Source organism: Rhinatrema bivittatum, chromosome 6, assembly GCF_901001135.1.
Source record: "Rhinatrema bivittatum chromosome 6, aRhiBiv1.1, whole genome shotgun sequence".
Lineage (NCBI taxonomy): Eukaryota > Metazoa > Chordata > Amphibia > Gymnophiona > Rhinatrematidae > Rhinatrema > Rhinatrema bivittatum.
In genome coordinates this window covers 68,540,656-68,561,716 of record NC_042620.1, presented here as the reverse complement: position 1 = coordinate 68,561,716, position 21,061 = coordinate 68,540,656, and positions in this window count along the sequence as shown.

Sequence of the window (21,061 nt, the reverse complement as noted above, 5' to 3'; positions counted from 1 at the left end):
TTCTCAAAGCTGAAGAACCCTAACCTCTTTAGGCTTTCCTCATTGGGGAATCACTCCATCCTCTTTATCATATTCACTAGGGGTGTGCATTCGTTTTGAACTTAAATGGAAAACGCAACTTTTTTTTTTTTTAACTTAAAAAAATGATGAGGCGTAAACGATCGGATTTCCAACTTATTCAACATAGCTATGTTGAATACGTTGGAAATCGCGATTGTTGATCTAAATAAAAATTTAAACCCCTCACCCTCCTTAATCCCCCCCCCAAGACTTACCAAAACTCCCCAAGCTGGCCAAAAGTTCCATGAGGGTCCGGGAGTGGACGCGTGGGGAATCACGTGACGTTGGCGTGACGTCGGCGTGACGCCGCGTCACGTGATTCCCCTCGGGTTCGCTCCCGGACCCCTCGTTGGGCTCAAAAGGAACTTTTTGCCAGCTTGGGGGGGTCAGGAGGCCCCCCCAAGCTGGCCAAAAGTTCCTTTTGAGCCCAACGAGGGGTCCGGGAGCGAACCCGAGGGGAATCACGTGACGCCGCGTCACTCCGACGTGATGCCGACGTCACGTGATCCTTGCAAAGGAGTTCAGGAATGGCGTCCTGACCCCGCTGGACCACCAGGGAGTTTTGGTAAGTCTTGGGGGGGGGCGGGATTAAGGCGGGTGAGGGGTTTAAATTTTTATTTGTACATATGGACATAGACTCAACTTATGGAATTCTCCATATGTCCATATTGACCGCAAATGGGACCCCCTTTCGACTTATGGACTTATGAACTTAAACTTTTGGTCTGCACATCCCTAATATTCACCACCCTTCTCTGTACCTTTTCTAGTTTTACTATATCATTTTTGAGATACGGTGACCAGAATTGCACACAATACTGAAGGTGCAGTCTTATCATGGAGTGATACAGCGACATTATGATATTCTCTGTTTTATTTGACATTTCTTTCCTAATAATTCCTAATATTCTATTTGCTTGCTTGGCTGCTGCTTCACACTAAGCAGAGGATTTCATCATATTAGCAATGATGATACCTAGATCCTTTCCCAATATTGAACCTGGCTATAAATTGGGCTCCTCTTCCCTACCTGCATCACTGTTCACTTGTCCACATTAAATGCTATCTGCCATTTGAATGCCCAGTCTCCCAGTCCTGTAAGTTCCTTTTGCAATTTCTTATAATCCTCCAGTGATTTAACAACTTTAAATAATTTTGTATCATCAGAAAATGTGATCACCTCACTGGTTTTTCCCAACTCTTAGTCATTTATAATACGTTAAAAAGCAGTGGCACTAGTACAGATCACTGGGACACTCCACTCTTTCTCCATTGAGAAAATTGACCATTTAGCCTTAATCTATGTTTTCTGCCTTTAAAAATTACCACCATAAATTTTTAATATTCAGTCACAACCAATCTATGTAACATATGAAACATGGTAAAAATAGTAATCAAAGGAAATATCCTCCAAATCATAACATGGTTATAAAAACATAGACCAACAATATATGAGTACTCAAATTTTTGGATTATGTTAGCTCTTTTCCTTTCACGCCGATGACTTTTTCATAAAAACACAGAAACATAGATGATGTTGGTAGAAAAAGAACAGTCTCCCCATTAATGATCCACAGTGTTTATCCCATGCCTTTTGGAATTTGTTTATTGTTTTTGTCCTCACTACATCTTCAGGAAGGGCATTCCAGGCATCCATCACCATCTCCATGAAGAAATATTTTCTGATGTTGTTTCTGAGCCATCCCCCCTGGAGTTTCATTTTATGACACACTAGTTCTATTGTCTGCTTTCAACAGAAACATTTTGAAGTCTGTGCATAATTAAAACCTTTCAGGCATCTGAAGATCTAAGGATCATATCTCCCTTGTACCTCCACTCCTCAAGGATATACATATTTCAATCATTGAGCCTTTCCTCATAAGTCTTCTGATACAGACCCCACACCAATTTGGTTGCCCTTCTCTGGACCACTTCTGTACTGTACTAGGGCATTATCACCTCCTTTTTCTTACAGATTATTCTTCTCTCTATGCAGCCCAGCAGTTATCTAGCTTCATATATCGCCTTGCCACATTGCTTTGCCTCCTTGAAATCACTAGATACTATCACCCCTAGTCCACCTCCTAGTCTGTCTACATTAGACTCTCACCCCCATCACATACAGCTCTTTTGGCTTACCTCAACCCAGCTGCATAACTTTGCATGTCACGGCATTAAATCCCAGCTGCCAAGTCTTCAACCACTCTTTAAGCTTTACATAAGAACATAAGAAATTGTCATGCTCGGTCAGACCAAGCCCAGCATCTTGTTTCCAACAGAGGTCAAACCAGGCTTCAAGAATATGGCAAGTACCCAAACACTAAGAAGATCCCATGCTACTGATGCCAGTAATAGCAGAGTCCATTCCCAAAGTCATCTTGATTAATAGCAGTTAATGGACCTCTCCTCCAAGAACTTATCCAAATGTTTTTTATCCCAGCTACACTAACTGCACTAACCACATCCTCTGGCAAAAAATTCCAGAGCTTAATTGTGCGTTGAGAGAAAAATAATTTACTCCGATTAGTGTTAAATGTAATACTTGCTAACTTAATGGAGTGCCCCCACAAATGTGAATAACTGATTCACATCTACTCATTCAAGATCTCTCATAATTTTAAGACCTCTATCATATCCCCCCTCAGCCATCTCTTCTCCAAACTGAACAGCCCTAACATCTTTAGCCTTTCCTCATAGGGGAGATGTTCCATCCCGTTTATCATTTTGGTCACCCTTCTCTGTATCTTCTTCAGTGCAACTATATATTTTTTGAGATGCAGTGACCAGAACTGTATACAGTACTCAAGGTTTGGTCTCACCATGGAGCAATATAGAGGCATTATGACATTATCTGTTTTATTCACCATTCCCTTCCTTATAATTCCGAACATTCTGTTTACTTTTTTGTCTGCTGTAGCAAACAGAGCTGAGGATTTCAATATATTATCCAGAACCTAACATCGTGTAACTACTGCATGGGTTATTTTTCCCTATATGCAACACCTTGCACTTGTACACATTAAATTTAATCTGCCAATTGGATGCCCAATCATACAGTCTTGCAAGGTCCTCCTGCAATGTATCATAATCCGCTAGTGATTTAACTACTCTGAATAATTTTGTATCAACTGCAACTTTGATAACCTCACTCGTTGTATTCCTCTCCAGATAATTTATAAATATATTGAAAAACACCAGCCCAACTACAAATCCCTCTGGTCACTCCACTGTTTACACTTTTCCACTGAGAAAATTGACCATTTAATCCTACTCTCTGTTTCCTGTCTTTTAACCAGTTTGTAATCCACAAAAGGACATCGTCTCCTATCCCATGACTTTTTAATTTTCTTAGAAGCCTCTCATGAGGGACTTTGTCAAATCCCGTTAGTGCACACTAACCCTAAAAAACAAAATTCCCTGAAATTTTGGTGAAATTCCCTTCGTTTTTTGGAGTGGCTGAACCAGGACGAATTAGACAATTTTGTTGAAATTGTCTAGTTTGTCCTAGACGAATGCACATCCCTAGTTTCCACTATTTTTCCCGGCACTGAAGTCAGGCTCATTGGTCTATAGCTTCCTAGATCGCCCCTGGAGCCCTTTTTAAATATTGGGGTTATATTGACCACCCTCCAGTCTTCAGGTTCAATGGATGATTTTAATGATAGGTTACAAATTTTAACTAATAGATCCTAAATTTCATTTTTGAGTTCCTTTAGAATCCTAGGATACATACCATCTAGTCCAGGTGATTTGGTACGCTTTACTTTGTCAATCTGGCCTACTACATCTTCCAGTTTCACAGTGATTTGGTTCAGTTTATATGACTCATCATCCTTGAAAACCATATCCGGAACTGGTATCTCTACAACATCCTCATTAGCAAACACGGAAGCAAATAATTCATTTAGTCTTTCTGCAATGGCCTTATCTTTCCTAAAAGCCCCTTTAACCACTCGGTCATCTAATGGTCCAACCGACTCCCTCACAGGTTTCTTGCTTTGGATATATTTTAAAAAGGTTTTATTATGAGTTTTTGCCTCTACAGCCAACTTTATTTCAAATTCTCTCTTTGTCTGTCTTATCAGTGTTTTTCACTTACTTGACAATGCTTATGCTTTTTCCTATTTTCTTCAGATGGATCCTTCTTCCAATTTTTGAAGGATTTTTTTTTGGCTAAAATAGCCTTTTTCACCTGACTTTTTAACCATGCTGGTAATTGTTTTGCTTTCCGTCCACCTTTCTTAATGTGTGGAATACATGTGGACTGCGCATCCAAGATTGTATTTTTAAACAATGTCCATGATTGTTGAATCCTTTTAACCTTTATAGCCTCACCTTTCAGTCTTTTTCTAACTATTTTCCTCATTTTATCAGATTCCCTTTTGAAAAGTTAGTGATAGAGCTGTAGATTTACTTATTGTCCACCTTCCAGTTAATAGTTCAGATTTGATCATGTTATGATCACTATTGCCAAGTGGCCCCACCACCATTACCTCTGTCACCAAATCCTGTGTTCCACGAAGAATTAAATCTAAAATAGCTCACTCTCTCATTGGTTCCTGAACCAATTGCTCCATGAAGCAGTTGTTTATTCCATCCAGGAACTTTACGTCTAGCATGTCCTGATATTACGTTTACCCAGTCAATATTGGGGTAATTGAAATTTTCCAAGACAGAAGCAAACCTTGCACATAAGCAAGTATCAGCAAAAACCGGTGCAAGAACACACTTAGGCAATCCACCTTCAAATATAAATAGTCTTTAATAGAAAGTCTTTCATTCAATGTATTCGGCAACTCCACATAAACTTGCAAACATGATTTAGATTGGTCCCCCTTTGACACGGGTCCGTGTTTCGCTTTGTCGCTGCATCGGGAGGGGCCACAGATATAAATATCAATCTACAACAAAAAGAGTAACAACTGGTGGATCGCTAGAAATATAGAGGCTACATGGCTTATAACATGCATTAAGACAGTACATACCTTTCAAACCAATCCGGGAGCGCAAAGCGCCCCCAGTGAAAAATGCTTTTAAAGAGCAGAATTTGGCGCCAAACCTCCATGACATCGCGAGACTGCCTAGCCAATCAGGACGAAGAATACATTAACTGAATAAATGCCATTCTATTTCCCTATTCAGACCCTTAGGGGTAATTGTGTCTAAAGTAAAAATCCACCTCTGTTCTCGTCTTCCAAGCATCCCAGGATAGTCTCCCCCTCTCGGATGTCGGGGGACCACCTCCAGGACCAAGAAAGAGAGATCAGAGATGGCATGATTATTTTGTGCCCAATGGCTAACCAGAGGTTCATCTATTCTGGACAAACGGATATTCGAACAATGTTCAATAATTCTGGTTTTCACCATGCGGGTCGTTTTGCCCACATATACCAGAGGGCAAGGGCATTGGACAGCATATATGACCCCTCTAGAGGTACAATCAGACTGTGCACGTAATGGGAACACTTGACCCGAAATAGGGTGAATATATTCAGACCGGACCGAAGTGTGGGTACACATCGAACAATGACCACATGGACCATGCCCCCTAGCGGACCCAAAGTCAATATCGGAGCAAGTAAAAGATGCATGAACCAATTGGTCCCGCAGATTTCTTGCCCGCCTAAAAGTAAAGCGCAATGAACCATGCAGTAGATTAGAAAGTGCAAGAGCTTGCCAATGCCTCCGGATTAACAATCGTACCTTATGACTAATAGTTGAAAAAGGTAATATACAGTTGTGACTTACATCATCTTGGTGAGAAGAGGGCAAAAATAACCACTCTCGTTGAGAGTATAAAGCTCGTTTAAAAGCCTTCTTTACCACTCTCAATGGGTACCCCCTCTCCAAAAAGCGATTTGTCATATCATGTGATTGTTGTAAAAAATCTGCCCGTGAGGAACAGAGACGCCGGAGCCGCAAAAATTGGCCTATAGGAATATTGTCTCTTAAAGGACGGGGATGAAAACTGGTGTATGACAAAAGGGTATTCCGATCTGTGTCTTTCCTGAATAAAGAAGTATTGAACTTACCCTCCTTGACTGATATTAAGATATCCAAGAAAGAAATTTGGACCGGGTCAATAGAAAAATTGAATTGGATGTTAGTATTCACTGAATTTAACCAGTCTAGAAAAAGATAAAATTGTACATCCGTCCCCCCCCCCATATAATAAATACATCGTCAATGAATCTTAGCCACAAACGAATATGGGTGTTCCATTCTGAAGGGTAAATCCAAATGGACTCAAAGTGGTCCATATATAAACAGGCTAAACTGGGGGCCATAGTGGCCCCCATTGCTGTCCCTTTTACCTGTTGATAATACTGTGTGTCAAAACGGAAATAATTTTTAGTAAGGGCTAATTCAGATAGCTGTAATAAAAAGGAAGTAGACACTCGCTGGGGGGCTGGACGTCTATTCAATACATTCTCAATAATCCGAAGTGCTTCTCCCTGTGGAGGTTGGAGTAAAGAGAAATCACATCTAATGTTACAAAAAAGAAACAGTCAGAGGGGACCGGTAAGTCAGCCAAAATGGAAATGAGGTGTGATGAGTCACGGACAAATGACTTAATTTGAGGGACAAATGGTTTTAAAAAAATGTCCACAAACTTGGACAGGGGCTCCAATAAAGAGCCGATGCCAGCAACGATGGGGCGGCCAGGGGGATTAGTCAGTGTTTTATGTATTTTTGGGAGGATGTAAAAAACTGGTGTAATCGGAGAGTTATTCACCAAAAATTTTGCCTCTTTAGTAGTGATCATATGTCTGTCCAATGCCATTTGAACAATTTCTTTTATTTCTGATAATAAAGATTCTGTCGGATCTGATGAGAGAGGTATATAAAAGGTGGAATCTCGTAGTTGCCTCAGGACCTCTCCTTCATAGTCCCCCCGTGCCAGTACCACAATGCCCCCACCCTTATCGGCTGGTTTTATCACAATGGATTTATCATTCGCTAAGGTCTTCACTGCCTCAGCCTCTAATTTAGATAAATTGTATCGTACATATTGTTTCGTAGACGTGAGGGCCAGGGCATCCTGACATACTAGTCATTCAAAAGCCCCCAAAAGGGGGTCGACCGGACCAGGGGGGTACCACCGGGATTTATTAGACACCACTGAGATATCTGCTGAAGGAGGACTATCTACAAAAAATAACCTCAATCTCAATAAACGAAAAAACCGATGAAGATGAACAAACAAATCAAAAGTATCACATTTTGTTGTAGGGACAAATGATAGTCCTCTATGTAACGTTTCCAATTCCACATCCGTAAGAGGACGTGAAGACAAATTGAATACTGTTTCTTGTGCTACTGCCACGGATCTGATAGGGGACGAGGGGTCCGAGTGGACTTCTGTGCCTGTTGAGAGGTGGAAGTGACTTGCCGGGATCGCGTGCTGCGAGTTTCTCTGGGGGCCTGGCCCGAATCTAAAAAAGAAGCTGCTATGGATGAGTAACGCGATGAAGCCAAAAAAGGTGCAGATACTGTGGAGTCTTGTGGAGGGATAGGTGTACCCCGATTTCGGCGGCCCTGCCCTCGACCCCGCGGAGCATCCTCGACCGAAGAGTCCTCCGATGACGACGTAGATTGTGCAAAGGTAACCTTCTTTTGGGGTTTCTTCGACATCCATTTGTACACGTAACCTGATTTGTAATCAGTCTCGTTGCGCTGAAATTTGCTAAATTTAGCAGCCTTCAAGTCCGATCGAAATTTTGCCAGATTTTCTTGAAATTCCTCCAAATGTTGTTGAAACGATTCCAATGCAGATGTTTGCTTAATCAGTTCCAATTTAAATGTAAGATCCTCCTGCAAAGATATTTGTAGCTCCTTATTTGACTCAATGATCAACACCATGAGATCAAGGGAGCATTTATTTAAAATCTGATTCCACCGCGTAAGAAACGCTGAATTGTCAGTGTGCAGTCTGGGCTCTTTTTGTATCCTAAGACCCCGAGGAATACGACGCACCCGGCAGTATTCAATTAAAGTGGAAGAGTGTAACTCGGTCCGTGTAAGGCGTTTTGGATATTAATAACTTCTGTCCAGGAGACAGTAGGCAGATTCTCCCCTGTAACTTCAGAGAAGAACGGGATGTCAGTCAGCACCAATCTAAATCATGTTTGCAAGTTTATGTGGAGTTGCCGATTACATTGAATGAAAGACTTTCTATTAAAGACTATTTATATTTGAAGGTGGATTGCCTAAGTGTGTTCTTGCACCGGTTTTTGCTGGTAATTGAAATTTCCCATTATTACTGCACCGCCAAATTGGTTAGCTTCTCTGATTTCTCTTAGATTTTCATCATCTGTATGACCATTTTGTCCAGGTGGACAGTACTATACTTCTATCACTATACTCTTACCAACACACATGATATTTTTACCCATATAGATTTTACTGAGCATTTAATCTCTTGTATGATCTTTATCTTGTTGGATTCTATACCCACTCGGACATAAAATGCCACACCCCCACCAAGTTGATCCTCCCTTTCATTGCGATATAATTTGCACCCTGATATTGCATTGTCCCATTGGTTATTCTCCTTCCACCAGGTCTCTGTGATGCCAATTATGTCAATCTCATCATTTACTGCTATGTACTCTAACTCTCCATTCTTACTACTTAGACTTCTGGCATTGGCATACAGACATTTTAAAGTGTGTTTTTTGTTTGTATTAACAACCTGCCTTTCAGTTGATAAGGATAATTTGGAAATCTTTAGTTCAGATGATTTTTTACATATAGGCACATAAACTATGTCTGCTTTTATTGGAACCTCTCTGTTGGGGTGCCCTGTTTTATTAGTATCCTTCAAGGATACATTCCTCCAAACCATGCCCTGCTGAGTGACTGTCGGCTTCCCCCCTTGTTTAAAAGCTGCTCTATCTCCTTTATAAAAGTTAGTGCCAGCAGCCTGGTTCCACTCTGGTTAAAGTGGAGCTCATCCTTTTGGAAAAGTCTCCCCCTTCCCCAAATGTTTTCCCAGTTCCTTACAAAACTGAATCCCAGTCCCCTGCACCATTCTCTCATCAATGTATTAAGACTCCGGAGCTTTGCCTTCCTCTGGGGACCTGCACGTGGAACAGGAAGCTTTTCAGAGAATGCCACCCTGGAAGTTCTGGATTTCAGCTTTCTACCTAAAATCCTAAATTTGGCTTCCAGAATGACTCTCCCACATTTTCCTATGTCGCTGGTGGCCACATGTACCACAACGGCTGGCTCCTCCGCAGCACTGTCTATAATCCTATCTAGATGACATGTGAGGTCTACCACCTTTGCACCAGGCAGGCAAGTTACCAGGCAGTCCTCACATCCACCAGCCACCCAGCTATCTACATTTCTAATAATCAAATCACCAACTATGATGGCAGTAGCAATGTGAGACTTGTCCTCAGTGCGAGAGGACAATACATCACCTGGAGAGCAGGACCTTGCTACAGGATCACTTCCTGCTATACCAGGGTGATGCTCTCCAACTGGAAGAACTTTCATTGTCCCAAATTCATGTCCCAAACTTTCATGTCCCAAATTCATGTCCCCAACTTTCATGTCCCAAATTCATTCTGGCAGCACTGGGGCTGCCAGAATGAATTTGGGACATGGCTATTATGTCCCTAAAGGTCTCATCAAGGTACCTCTCTTTCTGCCTCAGCTCCTCCAAGTCTGCCACTCTAGCCTCCAGAGATCAGACTAATTCCCTAACAGCCAGGAGCTCTTTTTATTACATGCACATGTACAATTTCTCACCGGCAGGTAAAAAAATCATACACATGACACTCAATGCAAAAGACTGGAAAGCCCCCCTCTTGCTGCTGGACTGATGCCTTCATCTTAATTTTGTTGAGTTTCTAGTTGAATTTAGGATACTAAGGGAGTTGGAATTAGAGTACTTTAAATTTACAGGTATATTAACTAATTAATCAGCTAGTGTCCTACAAGGAGATGATTAAACTTTCAATAAGGGCTGGTGCAATAGTATGATTTAGTTAAGAGCCTGATTGATTTTTAATGAGAAAGTGTCTCCTGCCTAAAAATCAAGGTTTGAGTGGGTGGGAAAGACAGATACTAGAATTAACTACCTCTGGCTTGCTTATTATGTCAAATACACACAAATTCTAAAGAATATATACCACTATTTCACCTTTCTCCAAACGTTTCTAAGCCCAAAGATTTCCCAAAGCTATACTTAGCAATCATCTTTAACCACCATCAAATTGATCTGCACTCAAAAATTTGAAAGTTGTGAGATTCGCGCTCTGTTAGGTGCCTGCTTCCAGTCCTCTTCTACTGCAAAGGGTATGGAGCCTCTGGAAGCTGGGGCTATGGAGTTCAAGCCCTGGATCGCTCACTGTGATCTCTGGAGCCCTCTCCCGGGGGATGCTGAGAGCAATATGCAGATAAGCATTCCAGTCCTCTTCTTCTGAAATCATTTTTCATTCTCTCTACTCCTTCTACTTGTCTAGTCTGTTGCAGATCCTAGTATCATCCACAAATAGACAAACTTTACTTTCTATCCCTTCCACAATGTCACTCACAAAGATATTGAACAGAACCAGTCCCTCAACTGATCTCTGTGGCACTCTACTTAACAGCATTCTCTCTTCAAAGTAGGTTCCATTTACCAATATATGCTGTCGCCTGTCAGTCAGTCAGTTTGCAATCCACTTCACAACCTTGGTGCCGAGACCCAAGCTTCTCATTTTATTCACTAGTCTCCTATGCGGGACTGTATCAAAAGCTTTGATGAAATCAAAGTTCATTATCCTTTCATTCAGCAGAGACTTTATTAATTTTCTTACCACCGAGGTGAGACTATCAGTCTGTAGTTTCTAGCCTCCTCTCTGCTACCACTAATGTGTAGCGGGACCACCACCTGTTTTCTCCAGTCATGTATCACCACTCTCAAATCTAGTGATCTATTGAAGAGGTCCTTTAGTGGACCCACCAGCATATTTATGAGCTGCTTTATTATCCTGTGTACCATATCTGGCCCCATGGTCTTGTCTACTTTCAGTTTTCCTAGCTCTTCCTATACATTATCTTCTTTAAAAGGAGTTTCATCCACCCCACTTCCATCTACAGTCTTATCAACCAGCCAGGGCTGGTGGAAGGGGATTAGGCACCCTAGGCACTTTCTGCCTGGTCGGCACCCCTCCAGCCATGTCCCCCTCTGGTTGCGCCAACACCTCCCCCTGTCACGGCCCTGATTCCTACCTCTTAGCTTTCTGGGATGCGAACAGCATGCTGCCCACTGAATCTCCACTCCTCTTTGCCTCTGCTGCTCATGTCCCCACATGGCTCATGCCCCCTAATGGTCAGGGCCCAGCTCGCCTAGTGCTTTCACTGGCCCTGCAACCAGCAATGGTCCTTCTCCAGGATCTTTTTTAGTGAACACCAAACTGAAATATTTGTTTGTTGTGTTTGTGGCATTGTTGACCCTTGGTTGCAATGGAGATGACTCTGCCCACAGGGAGGAGCCCTGTGGGAACCATTGCGATAGGCTAATACAGATAGCAGATGCAGTATGGATAGAGTCTTTATTGTACTGCTGTAGATAGATGGTGAAAGCAGGAAGGTAAGGCACTGATCCACAAAGTGCCAGTACATTCAACAGGCTCAGAAGTATAGTCTCACCCAGATGTTCAAGATAGGCGGGGGCCAGCAGTGTGGGTAACGCCATGGCTGGTGAGTGGAGATGGAGCGCCGGATCATAGAGGTACTCACAGAATGAAGGCGTCTTCCTGGTGGTAAAATGGTGGGACCGAAGGTCCGTGGTGCAGGATATAAGGTAGATAGGCCCTCGAGGAGCGAGTACCCAAAGGTCCAATATCCTGAGAGTAGAATAGAGAGAAAAACTCCTGAGGAGCAGATGTCTTAGCTAGTGAGGAATTCCGAAGGCAAGTTGGAAGCGAGAGACCCCGAGAAGCGGGTGTCTAGAGCTTCTTGCAGGAGCGAGGCCCTTAGAGTGACAGTGGCGTCTAAGCGAGCAGCTTACAGCAGTCAGAGTAGCAAAGCAAAGTCTTTGCTAACTCAAGGTGGTAGTGGAGGCGGAGGCTAGATATACCCGGAGGTACTGATGTCATGCGGTGGGGCTGCCCCAGAGGTTCCCGCCATGATGTGTATTTGAACATAGGAGATGTCGCTCTCGCGCCCTAGGAGGCCACCGGAGTGAGCATGGTGGATGGGGATGCCTATGCTGGTTTGGGAATGCTGAGGCCCTCGGCACTTGGCACCGGAGGCAGCCATCTTGCCCAAAGAGAGTGAAAGGGGAGAAAAAGAGGTAAGGCAGAGTGGTCGCAGCCATCTGCGACCGATGGACGCAACAGTACCCACCTTCAAAGGGCCCCCTCCAAGACCTCTTCCAGGTGGGCTGGGCTTGCATGGGTGTGTCTGTAATATTAGCCAGTGGTTACTAGGAGTTTTCCTCTGAGCCATAGTTCTCCCAAGAGATGAGGTACTCCCAAGTATTGCCTCTTTTACGTACATCAAGGATGTCATCTAAAGCATATTCAATGTCATCTTCTGTATCCAGGCTGGTAGTCTCTGGTTCTTTCCTGGAGAACAAGGAGAGTATCACTGGCTTTAGTAGAGATACATGAAATGCATTGTGTGTCTTCATTGATGGAGGCAGTTTTAGACTTTATGTTAGATTTCCTAATCACCGAAGGATGGTGAAAGGTCCCACAAAGCGAGGAGCAAATCTTATAGAAGGAAGCTTAAATTGGAGGTACTCAGTGCTTAACCAAACCTTATCTCCAGGCTGAAACTGGGGTGCCTTTTGATAATGAGCATCATAGGTTCTATTTGCCTTTTGTCCTGCTTTAAGGAGGAGCTCCTTCGTCTGTTTCCAAAGTTGTGATAATTCTACTGTAGTAGCCTGGGCAGCAGGAGAGGCTACTGACAATGGAATTGGCAGCATAGGTGTTATGTTTTGTAAGGTTTGGGTGGACCCTTGGACACTGTGGCAGCTGACCACACCCATGGGGGAAGTCCCGTGAGGGGCCACAGGTAGGGTCAAATTTGGACACACAAACATAGATTATATCTTTTAGACAGTTTGTGAAGCCACCAGAGGTGGCGGTAGTGAGTAGAAGATGGAGCCCGGCTGGGCTAGTATTCCTCAGGGCGCTGGAACAGTGGTTCCTCTGGTAGCAGTGCTGTAGTGAAAAGAACTGAGAGAATGAATACAGTAAGACATTCACAGAGTCCCCAGTATGGAGAAGCCACGAGATAGGGAGAGCTGGCCCTCGAGGAACAAGTACCAGATCCCTGGGAGCAGAGACTCATTGGCAAGTACTCACGAAGAAGTTCCACGTAGGAAATGGCACTGGCACTGGAATGGAGGCAGGCCCTCGAGGAGCGAGTACCTGGTTCCAGGGAAACAGCTCTGAGGAGTAGATGGTAGTAGTACTCACAGATGGTGTCTGTAGAAGAGATGGACACAGGCAGCGAGTCAGGAAACATGGGCCCTCAAGGAGCGAGTACCGGTTCCTGATAGCGACCTGAAAGAAGCAGAGAGGCCCCCGAGGAGCGGGTACCCCGTTAGCAGCAAAGAGTCCAATAAAAATTAGAGGCAGAGTAGCTGGGTATGGAGAATGAATCCCATCCGTAGGAAATCCCTTGCTAACTCAATGGCTAGCAATAAACTGTAGGCTTAAATATCCAGGCAGCGTGATGTCATCACAGGGGGACGCCCCTGAGGTTCACATCATAGAGGAAATAAGAATGAGGGCCGCACGGCGCGTGCGCCCTAAGGTACCTGAGGAGCATGGCAGGAGGCAGCGCCCAAGCCAATCCGGGGATGCCATAGAGGATGGAGGGCAGATGCCGTGGCAGCCAAACATCCGCAAGGAGCAGGAGGAGTCGCCGAAAAATAAAGGTAGGCAGAGTGAAGCCATCGGACTGCGATGGTTGCAACAGTACCCCCCTTCAAAGGGTGATCTCCTCTGCAGGTACCAGGTTTTGGTTTCCAAAGATATGAGAGATGGAACTGATAGAGCATCTCTTTGTCAAGGATATTTGCCAGAGGCTCCCAAGAATTTTCTTCGGGGCTGAATCCTTCCCATGAAAGAAGGTATTCCCAAGTCTTGCCTTGTCTTCGGACATCAAGAACGGCCTCTACCTTGTATTCTAGGTCATCTTCTGCATTGATGGGAGATGGTTTCTCCCATCAATGCAGACTTGGAAGAGACTTGGAAGAGAACTCATTGAGAATGAGTGGTTTCAGAAGTGAAACATGAAAAGCGTTGGTGATGTTCAATCCAGGTGGTAGCTTCAGACTGTAAGTGATATTGCCAAGATGTCAGAGGATTGGAAATGGTCCAACATAGCAAAGAGCAAATCGAGTGGAGGGTAACTTCAGTCTAAGGTGCTTGGTGGAAAGCCAGACTTTGTCTCCAGGTTGAAAGATAAGTACTTTGGAATGGTGAGCATCATAACATATTTTAGCTCAATTACTTGCTTTCGTCTGAGTCCATAATTGATGGATATCATCAGCAGTTGATTGAGCTGCTGGGGATGTCACTGAGAGCTTCAGTGGAAGTGGCAGAGATGGTAAATGCCCATATACCACTTCAAAAGGTGTTGATCCAGTGGATGTTGCTGGATGAGAATTAGTGGCGAATTCAGCCCATGGTAACAGTTCGGCCCAGTTATTCTGACGGCAACTCACATAGGCCCAAATGAACTGTTTCAGGGTCCTAGTCATCCATTCTGTTTGGCCATTTGATTGAGGATGATAGGCTGATGTATAGTCTAGAGAGATGTCGAAAAGTTTGCACAAAGCTTTCCAGAATATTGCCGTGAATTGTGATTCTCGATCCGATACTATGTGCTTTGGTAGGCCATGAAGGTAAAAGATGTGGGCTATGAAGAGCTTCGCAAGTTCCAAGGCTGAAGGTAAGCAAGGCAGCACCACGAAATGGGCCATCTTGCTGAAACGGTAGACTGTGACCCAAATGGTATTCATACATCCAGAGAGGGGAAGATCAACTACAAAGTCAGTAGCAATATGCGTCCAGGGCTGCTCCGGAGCTGGAAGCGGTTGCAGCAATCTCCACGGTTGGCCAGAAGTAGGTTTGTGCTTGGCACAGTTTGCACAAGATGCTATGTAGGAGAATGTATCTTCTTTGATAGTTGGCCACCAATAATACTTCTGGAGCTTCAGCAGGGTACGGCGTTAACCAGGATGCAGCTTGGAATCGTGAGCCCAATAGAGCACTTTCTTCCTGAGATGTTTAGGCATGATGGTTTTACCAGCGGGCACAGAATGGGTAGCACCCAAGATGACTTTCTTCAGGTCAATTATATGCTGAGGTTCTTCTGGAACATCTTCCGAGAGAAAGGAGTGTGACAGGGCATCAGCTCTGGTATTCTTGTCTCCGGGTGATATTTGAGCACAAAGTCAAAATGGTTAAAAAATAAGGACCATCTGGATTGTCTATTGTTGCACATGGCGGAGATACTCTAGATTCTTATGATCCTTAAACACGGTAATTTGATGTTGAGCACCTTCGAGCCATGGCCGCCATTCCTCAAATGCCAACTTAATAGCCAGGAGCTCTTTATCTCCGATCCCATAGTTCTTCTCTGCCGGAGAAAAACGTCATGAGAAGAAAGAGCAGGGACGTAATGCTTTGGAGTCTCCGGTTTGGCTCAATACAGCCCCCACACAGACGTCAGAGACGTTGACCTCCACGATGAATGGCTTGTTGGGGTCTGGATGACGCAGGCATGGTTCAGTGGAAAAGGCAATCTTTAAATTCTCGAACGTGGAAATGGCCTCCGCAGACCATTTATAAGTGTTGGCCCCCTTCCAAGTCATTGCAGTTAAGGGCACAGTTAAGAAAGAGTAATTCTTTATGAAGCTTCTATAATAATTGGTGAACCCCAAAAATCATCTCAGGGCCTTCAGGCTGGTAGGTTGGGACCAATTTTTAATACTCTCTAGTTTTTGGGGGTCCATCTGGAAGCCATCTTTAGACATAATGTAGCCAAGAAAAGGCACAGAGTCCTTATGGAATTCGCACTTGGATAGCTTGGCATAGAGCCAATGTTCTTGTAGTCTTCATAGTACTTGTTTGATGTCCTCGAGATGGGTAGACAATCCTGAGAAAATATCAGGATATCATCTAGGTACACCACGACGCTCTTGTACTACAGGTCCCGCAAGATGTCGTTCATCATGTTCTGGAACATGGTGGGTGCATTGCACAGGCTAAAGGGCATTACTAAGTACTCGAAATGACCATCTTGAGTGTTGAAGGCTGTTTTCCATTCATCGCAACTGCGAATGCGAACTAAGTTGTAGGCCCCCTTCAGGTCAAGTTTCGAGAATATTTTGGCACCTTGAAGCCGGTCGAACAGCTCTGAGATTAAAGGCAGGGGGTATCGGTCTTTGATCGTGATCTCATTCTGAGCTCGATAGTAGATATAAGGACGCAAGGTACTGTCCTTCTTCCCAATGAAGAAGAAACCTGCGCTGGCTGGCGACTTTGATGATCTAATTAATCCCTTCTGTAAATTCTCCTCAATGTACTCGGACATAGCCTTGTTCTCTATAGCGGAGAGTGGATAGACTAGGCAGTTCAGCGTTAGGTTTCAGCCTTATGGCACAGTCGTAAGATCTGTGTGGAGGAAGGATGTCAGCAGCTTCTTTGGAGAACACATCACTGAATGATGCGTTTTGAGGCGGCAGTCCTGGCATCACTGGAGTTGTAGGCATGCAGAGGACAGGATAAACCTCCTTAAGGCACTTGCCATGACAACCTGGGCCCCAGTGGGAGAGTTCCAAGGTGGCCCAGTCGAATTGAGGCTGATGCGACTGCAACCAGGGTAACCCCAGAACAATAGGGTGCATAGCCTTCTCCAACACAAAGAAGGAAATTGAGTCACGATGGAGGGCTCCGATACGAAGAGTTACCAGTTCAGTATGCCAGGTCACGTCACCCGGCAAAGGCTCTCCATGGATAGATGATAAGAGCAGTGGAACTTCCAAAGTGACGAGGGGAATCCTCAAATGTTCCACAAGGTGTCGAAGTATCAAGTTGCCTCCTGTCCCTGAATCCACCAGGGCAAGAGTCTGAACTTCGGATGGTCTGCAGATCAGGGAGACTGGAAGAGAGAGCGGAGGAGAGGTCGTGGTAAAGCCTAAGAACAGTCCTCCCACAGGACTTAGGCCCGTCCGTTTCCCAGACGAATTGGGCATGTTGGGACATCGTGACCAGTCTGTCCACAGTACATACACAGGCCATGCCTCTTCCGAAATCTTCTCTCTTTTGAAGTCAGGTGACTGTGACCAAGTTGCATCCATTCTTCTCCACTGGTGACAGGTATTGCTGGAACTATCTGGAGTGCAGGTTTAGCACGAACCTCCTTCTGAACCGGTCTAGTGGTAGGCTTGAGTTCTTTCACCTTATCATGGAGCCGGTGGTCAATTCTAGTAGCCAAAGCTACTGGTTCATCCAGCGAGTCAGGTGTCTCATGAGCGGCCAGCTCGTCTTTCAAACGAGTATCCAGACCTCTGAAGAAGAGGGTTTTCAGGCATTTGGAATCCCAGCATAATTCCGTAGCAAGAGTCTTAAACTCAATTGCAAAATCAACCAGTGGTCGGTTGCCTTGCTTCAGGTCCACCAGAGTATTATTACCCTTATTCAATAATCATACTCACCGTCAATGCAACTCCAGCATTGCTTTAATCTTCAACAGCAAGAGGAAATGCGGAAAAAAAGGATTTGCATTCACAAAAAATACAGGGAGTAGCTTGCTTGTTGCGGCAGTTACTACCCCAAACCAAATAAGTCTGATACTTCACTTCAATGCATATCCAGCATAGCTCTCTGCTTCAACGGCAGGGGGGAAAGACTGATACTTCACCTTCAGTGCATATCCACCATAGCGCTCTGCTTCAACGGCAGGGGGGGAAGAGGAAAAGAGGATTTTTATTCAGGCAACAACCAACAAGGAATGAATTACATAGTCTGGGTAAACAAATAATTATGGGAGTAGCTTGCTTGCTATGGCAGTTACTACCTTGAATCAATTAATCCTGATACTTCACTGGGAATACATATCCAGTACAATGCACTACTTCAACGGCAGGGGGAATAAAGAAAAGAGGAATTATATTCAGACAACAACTAACAAGGACTGAATGACACAGGCTAGGTAAACAAACAAACGTGTGAGTAACTTGCTTATTGCAGCAGTTGCTACCCCTGACCAATTGAGCTGGATGCTTCGCTTGAATGCAGCTCCAGCGCTGCTCTCTACATCGATGGTGAGGGTGAAGGGAAACTGGAACCAGGGGGTTGCTGATGGGGGCGAAGAGTAACATATAAGTATGAGGGGAAAAAAAAGTGTGAAAGCTTGCTAGGTAGACTGGATTGGCCGTTTGGTCTTCTTCTGCCATCATTTCTATGTTTCTATGAGTAGAACCAGCAACAGTCAATCGAGCAGGATCGTTAAAAACGGACTTAAACAAATCCAAAAATCCGTCAATATCCTGAAGAATTGGATCCTTACGTTCCCGCAGCATTGAGGCCCAAGACAAGGCCCTTCTATCAAGATAAGATAGAATATAAGTAGTCTTGGCATAGGCCGTGGGGAAGTGAGAAGGCTGCAATGCAAAATGCATTCAGCACTGATTTAGAAAACCTCTGGTCCTTCGAATCTCTCCAGAGAAATGAACTGGAGCAGCCAGAGATATAGTAGTCTTTATAGTTAACTCAGGTAACTGACCTTTATTACTAGAAGCAGCGCCTTGATTCTTCTGTGCGTGTAGCTGATGGAATGCAGAAGTGAGTTTCTCCAATGCGTCTTGTTCAGCAATGCGCAAGGCCAGGCCTGGAATGGCCTGCAGAGCATTTAGCTGTGCCGGATCCATGGAGTTAGCAATCTGTTATGTTTTGTAAGGTTTGGGTGGACTCTTGGACACTGTGGCAGCTGACCACGCCCATGGGGGGAAGTCCTGTGAGGGGCCACAGGTCAGGCTCAGCTTTGGACACACAAACACAGATTATATCTTTATTTAGACAGTTTGTGAAGCCACCAGAGCTGGCAGTAGTGAGTAGAAGATAGAGCCCGGCTGGGCTAGTATTCCTCAGGGTGCTGGAACAGCGGTTCCTCCGGTAGCAGTGTTGTAGTGAAAAGAACTGAGAGAATGAGTACAGTAAGACATTCACAGAGTCCCCAGTATGGAGAAGCCCTGAGATAGGAAGAGCTGGCCCTCGAGGAGCGAGTACCAGATCACTGGGAGCAGAGACTCATTGGCAAGTACTCACGCAGCAGTTTCACATAGGAGATGGCACTGGCGCTGGATCGGAAGCAGGCCCTCGAGGAGCGAGTACCTGGTTCCAGGGAAATAGCTCTGAGGAGTAGATGATAGTAGTACTCACAGATGGTGTCTGTAGGGAATTCTTCCAAGTAGAAGAGGAGATGGACACAGGCAGCGAGTCAGGGAACATGGACCCTCGAGGAGCGAGTACCAGTTCCTGATAGTGACCTGAAAGAAGCAGAGAGGCCCCCGAGGAATGGGTACCCCGTTAGCAGCAAAGAGTCCAATTGAAATTGGAGGCAGAGTAGCTGGGTATGGAGAGCGAATCCCATCCGTAGGAAATCCCTTGCTAACTCAACGGCTAGCAATAAACTGTAGGCTTAAATATCCGGGCAGCGTGACGTCATCACAGGGGGACGCCCCTGAGGTTCGCGCCATAGAGGAAATAAGAATGAGGGTCGCGCGGCACGCGCGCCCTAAGGTACCTGAAAAGCATGGCAGGAGGCAGCGCCCAAGCCGGTCCAGGGACGCTGAAGAGGATGGCGGGCAGATGCCATGGCAGCCAGACGTACGCAAGGAGCAGGAGGAGTCACCGAAAAAGAAAGGTAGGTGGAGTGAAGCCATCGGGCAGCGACGGTTGCAACACTAGGTAATGGTTGTCTCCCGTAGACAAGCTGGAAAGTGGAAGACCCCGTTGAAGAAGGAGGATGTGAATTGATGGCAAATTCTGCCCAAGGCAGTAATTCAGCCCAGTCATTTTGTCTAGAGTTGAAATAAGATCGCAGAAATTGTTTCAGTGTCCTATTCTTCCTCTCAGTCTGACCATTAGACTGAGGATGGTAGGCAGAGGTTAAGTCCAAAGCGATGTCAAATTTTTGACATAATGATCTCCAAAACTTTGCAGTAAATTGTACTCCTCTGTCGGATAGGATATGTTTAGGCATCCCATGAAGACGGAAGATGTGTTTAATGAAGAGTTTTGCTAACTCAGTAGTAGAGGGTAATCCTGGTAATGCTACAAAGTGTGCCATTTTAGAGATAGGTCGACCATAACTCATATGGTGTTATTGCCGTTGGATGATGGCAGGTCCACTACGAAATCAGTAGCGATATGGGTCCATGGTTCATCCAGTGATGGTTCATCTGGTGATGGTAGAGGCTGTAATAGGCCCCAAGTGTGGAGACTTTTATTTGGCACAGACAGCGCAGGAACCCATGTTCGCTTGTACTTCCTTCTTCATGGTTGGCCACCAATAGTATCTTTGCAACATTGCTAAGGTACAACTCTGTCTTGGATGGCCTGCCAGTCGGGAATCATGTGCCCATTTCAACAGACTTTTTTCTTAAAATTCTGGCCACCATCGTCTTCCCGGCAGGTACCATGTAGGTGGCTGTGAGAACCTCTCTTTCGGGATCGATGATATGACAGGGTTCATACGGCACAACCTGAGGTGAGAAGGAGCATGATAGTGCATCAGCCCGGGTGTTCTTCTCTCCTGGACGGTATTTCAGAAGGAAGTCAAATCTGTTGAAAAACAGAGTCCATCTTGCTTGACAGTGGTTGAATCGTTGAGCATGTCTAAGGTACTCTAGATTCTTGTGATCGATGTATACTACTATTTGGTGTTGTGCATCTTCTAGCCAGGGATGTCACTCTTCAAAATCCAGCTTGATCGTGAGAAGCTCCTTGTCTCCTATCCCATAGTTTCTCTCAGC